We start from the raw sequence: 5,305 nt of genomic DNA on the forward strand, positions 1-5,305 counted from the left end.
TGATGTCCTCCTGGCAGACTGGAAACGGGGGTGGGCTCGAGAGGTGGGGCTTGGGGAGGGAGGGCGTTGGTTTCGGTGGCCGTGCAACCAGCCTGGGGACGGACGGGCCACGGGCCTGGGCACCATGACCCGAGGACCCTAAGGGGGCCTGACCGTCCACCTCCCTATTCTGGTGAGGAGCCTAAGGTTCCTAGGTTGTGGGGCGGGGGGGGACACAGAAACGCGACCTCTGCTGTATGCATGCACACACTCGGACGGGGTGCACACACAGGCGCACACACACGCAGGTGTAGGCTCGATCACGCCTGTTGTGAAACACACCGTCTCTCTTGTGTTTCTTCTGAAAGCTCTCTCCACGGGAGGCGCGGCCTGCATCAGGCAGGAATGCTCTGGCAGAAAGCTATTTTGTTTTGAAGGAAGTTATTTCATTTCGTGGGCTTGTGCGGATTAACTGGAGGTTGGGTTTTTTCCATGCTGTCAGTTGCTGGCACTCCGGGACCCTGGACAGCAGATGTCCCGGGAGCACCCGTGCACTTCGGCGGGGTCCCCTGGCCCCATCCCGGCCGGAGAGGGCCCCGGGTGAGGGGCACAGGCTGCTCCTGTGACTGGTGGCCCAAGAAGCTGGTGGGAGGCCTGGGGCTGTCCCTGGAAGCAGCCTCCACTCTTGGGGGGGGGCTGGGGCGGGGGCAGATCAGGCACAGCCGGCCCGGTCTCGGTCTCTCGTCTCCTCCACGCACACCCCTTCCCCTGCATCTCTGGGGCCTGCTTTAGGCCTCGCTTCCCAAGAGGCTCCCCGGGGCCATAGCACCTGGTGAGTGGCATCCACGTCTCCCTGGGCCCCGCTGTCCCGGCCTCGCCCCCCCCCCCAGGCTGAGCGGGGCGGGGGGGGGGTGCTGCTCCAAGTGCAGGGAGCTGCCCCACCCCGGAACCACCTGCAGATGGCCAAGTTCACGCCCACTCAGGGCTGTGGCTGAGCTGGAGGGAGGGGTGGAGAGGGGCCGGGGCCGGGACAGGGCGTGGGCAGCGTGGGCACAGGAAAGGGTAGGGGGGGACGCGGCCTTTTCCCCTGCCCTCGGGCGCTGGTTTTGCAGATGCTCAGAGGCCTGACCCCTGGCACACCTGTTTATGTCCGGGGACGGGGAGGGACACAGTGAGGCAGGGACACACTACCCCCCACCTCGGTAGAGGATGGAGACCGGCCCAGGTTCTGAGCCTGGGAGAAGGGAAGGAAGGACAGCCCCCCACAGTCCCGCAGCCCTGTCTTGGCAGAGATGAGGCTCTCCTCCACCGAGGCTCAGAGAGACGCCAGCCCCCAACAGTGCTGCCGCGGCCCCCACAGGAGGCCACGACCCCGAAGCCACATTCTGCGTTCAGCTCGTAAGTGCTAGAAGGACGTCGTGGCTTCCCGCTTGCCTTCCCATGGGTGCCACCCACCAGGCCCAAAGCACAGGGGGCTGGGAATGGGCAGGGCCCCCCTCCCACCCTGCCCTGGGGAGCCCATGCCCAGGAGCCCCCTCCCCAGCAGCACTGACGATGCCAGGGAGAGTCAGAGGCCGGGGGTGGGGGGGCTGCCCGGGTGAGGGGCCGTGGCTGGCCCCCGTCACAGTGCCCACCCCGCAGCTACAGAAACACTGCCGTCCACCCACCTCAGCCCCGGGGGCCTTCTGGGAGTCTGGGGCACACCCTCCCCGGGGCCCCGCCTAACCCGGTCCTTTTCCAAGTCTGGCTGCAGTTCAAGGGCTTTGCACAGGCCGGACTCTGGGTGTTCAGAGCGAGGGCAGCCCCCCACAGGGCGCCCGTGCCCTGGCCTGTGGGGGCCCGTGAGGCTGCCACCTTGCAGACCCTGCTGACGAGCCAGCAGGGGGCGATTCATCCTGTGCCCAGTCAAGGGAGAAACCCGCTGGCCCACCTGCTCACCAGCTGGCAAACTCCCCTGGGTCTGGCCGGGCCGGGGCAGGATGGCTGCCCCCCACACTCGGGGCGCCCACGCTGCCTCCTCCCGAATCCTCCCGGCCAGAAGCCCCACCAGTCGGTGGCCCCGCCAAACACGTCCCTGCCTGATGCCCAGGGGACATCGCGGCCGAGGAGCCAGCCGTGGCCGAACCGGACAAAGGCCCCGGCCCCAACGTCAGCCATGCAAACCCACGCGGGCATGAGGTCCTGGGGTGAGCCTGGGCAGCGTGGCCCCTAGTCTTGCTCACCTCCCAGCCCGTCCCGACCCCTCTTCTGGGGCTGAGAGCCCCTCCCCCACGGCTGGGCAAAGTCCCAGGCACAACTGTCCCGATGGCTCTGGGACCGCTGGGCTCTGTGACCAGCGTTCGGACGCAGGAGAGGACGAGCCTCTGTCCGGGAGTGGGCACAGCCTGTATCCTTCCGGTCCGGAGGCCCCATTCCAGGCCATGGCTTCTGTGACCTCCCTTGACCTCTGGCCCTGTGGCCCTGTGACCCCGGCTCCTCTGGGGTTACCCTGCAGCTCCCCGTCTCTGCAGCCCCAGAAGACTCTGGTTCTTCTAGATGCGGCTCCGTGACCCCCGGCCCACACCTCCAGAGCCACCGACTGTCCCCCTCTAACCCTGGGAGGCCCCCCAGTGTCCCGTCTCTTTACTATGGAGCAGGCCCTACCTGGGTCTCCTGGACCCACTGCCATCTCTTCCAGGATGCCCTCCGTGACTGCTGCTCACAGTCCTACGCCCACCTCGGCCCCGTGTGGGAGCCCAGCCGGCCCCCAGACAGGGCAGGGGTCTGCAGGGCCCAGACCCCCAGCGGGAACTAGCCAGAGGCCGGGGCGCACACTCGGAGGGGGAGGTGCGTGGGAGGTCGGGGAGGGTCATCCCCTAGGGAGGGCGGCCGCGGAAGACAGTGGACAGAGGGTGACTTCCAGGCTCCAGGACCAGTGGCTGCCAGACTGGATGGTTCCTTTCCCTCCAGAGAGACGGTTCCCAGTGCCCATCAAGGCCTTGTTGTGCTCCATCCCCTGAGGCCACATCTGTCCCCGTACTCCTCCCCCATCGGAAATAAACACTTGGTGCCAGGAGGAGCCGGCATGACCGCCAGATGACCCGTGGGGTGGGTGAGGGCTGCAGGCCAGGCTGTGGGTGGCTCCCAGAGCACCCAGGTTCTAGACCCAGGCCGCAGTGAGATGTCCTCTCCAACCCCGTCCTCACTTAACCCTCGGGTGCCTTCGCCCTGAGGACCGGGCAGCGTCCTGGGCTCTCAGGACCCACAGAGCCGCCCTTACACACGGGCCATCTCTGATGGCATGTATCGGAGGCCAGCCAAGGGCCTGGGGAGCAAGGACCCCAGAGGGCTTCCTGGGGTGCCAGGACGTGCCCAGGCCCACAGGGCCCAGAGCGCCCTTCCCGCAGCCCTGCTAGGTGCCCACCCTGGGGCTGGACCTGCTCAGAGCTGTGGTCCCATCCCCTTGAAGTCACCCCGAGTCCCCAGGGAAAGGCAGGAGAGCCCACGTCGGGGGCATGGTCAGGCCCACGACCAAGGACCAGGGGCCTGGGCCACAGCGGGAGACTTGATTTCCTCTGCTGGGGCCAGGAGGTCCTGGAGACGCCTGGGCCAGCCTGATGTGGCCAGGCCATAGAGGCAAGGAAACTTCCAGAATCGGGAGACTCCACGGGAGCCCTGGATGAGCCAGCCTCCGCACAAAACTGTCCTCTGGCTTTGGGGTCTTCGAGGAGAGGGATACCTGGGCTAGCTGGTGGTGACCCGGGAGGGCCCATCTGCCGATGCCCCCAGGGCGCATGGGGCACAGGAGCCCGAAGACCTCTCACCCAGCCCTCAAACAAGTGAGGGGGTATGCTTTGACCCCCCACACTCACTGCCTGGTTGGATTCTGGAGGCCATCTGTCCGGGTCACCCTGACGCTGACTGTCACAGTTATGGAAGGCCGTGGGCTTACAGGAGCACTGAAGGGGGCAGGCTTCTCTCCCTCTGCCAGCCCTGGGTTCCTCCTGGCCCGAGTGGCCTCAGGTTACCAGGAGGGGTCAGCCTCACCCAGGTTCCCCCACCGGAGAGCCGCTCTTGGATCTGAGGAGGCCCCTGGACTCAGGGTGTTCCCGCACAAGGCCTTCTCTGCATTTCTGCCCAGACCGGGCAAGACACACCCCACTGGTCCCCCTGCGCCCATCCTGTCTCTGTCCCTGGCGGCCTTCTTTCCCGGGGCCCTGAAGGCTGGGCCGGTCTAGGAGCTGGAGCGGGGGAGGGGTATAGAACCTTCCTTGTACTTGGAGGTCTGAGCTGCCTGCCCCCGCGGCACCTGCCCTCGTGCCATGCTGCAGACCCAGCACCCCACTCCCTCTGTGGGTCCCAGTGCCCCACCAGGTGCATAACCTTGCCGCCCCCCACTCTCTGCTCCAGGTCTGGCCGGTGCTGGCACCTGGCAATGGCCATCTTTCCCAATATGGCCCTGGAGATAGGGCTGATCCAAGATCCTGGGGAGGGGGCGGAGAAAGGGAGAAGGCCTTTGGGGATTTTCCAGAATATTCTGTCTAGCAGCTTCTCGTGACTCAGGGCATCTTCCCTATTTAAGATCCTTGGGGATCCACCAGCCAGTCTCCTCAACACCTTCCATGCGAGGAGAATCTTGGGGTGGGGTAACCCCCCCGCCCCCAGGCTGAGAGGCACCTCCAGAGGGCAGGGGGCAGGGCCTGAGGGGGTAGGGTGGGGTCTAGAGGGGCCGCCTCTGCCCACCCACTCAGGGTTCCTTCAAGGCCCCTTCCCACAAGCTGGGGTCGGTGGGGGTGGGGGGGGCGGCTGATTGCCAAGTAGAAGGTGGGAGGGTCCACAAGGTCCCTATCGGAGGCCAGAGGACACTGTCAGCTGCAGGTCAGTGAGAAGCCACCAGCGCTGGGACAGACTCGGCCCTGGAGAGCCAACCATCTGTGGGGGACATTGCCCGCCCCCCCTGGAGGACGAGCTCAAGGCTGGGCCCGGGCCCCGGGTTTGTGTCTGACCTGGCAGGCCAGAGGCAGGGGAGTGGCTTCGATGACCTCTCAAGGATGAGGCCCACTCCCGGCATCCCTGCCTTCCAGAGCGGCTCCACAGGCAGATGGCCGTCCTCCGCCTCCGCCTGGGCCCCAGGTCTCTGCTGGGCAGCTCAGCAGCGCCCGGCTGGGTCTCTGGCCACGGGGCCCCAGAAGTCCCTGCGTCCAGAGCTGTCTGCGTGCTGCCTGACCTGAGGGCGGGGGCGGGGGGGGGGGCTCCCAGGTCAGCCTCCGGGCATCTCTCCCCCGCCAGGTCCTGGTGTGGGGCTCCGGAGACACCTCCGTCTGTCCCGCAGGCTCAGAGGGGGACC

The sequence above is a fragment of the Lynx canadensis genome, chromosome D4 (genome assembly GCF_007474595.2).
Source record: "Lynx canadensis isolate LIC74 chromosome D4, mLynCan4.pri.v2, whole genome shotgun sequence".
NCBI classification, from domain to species: Eukaryota; Metazoa; Chordata; class Mammalia; order Carnivora; family Felidae; genus Lynx; species Lynx canadensis.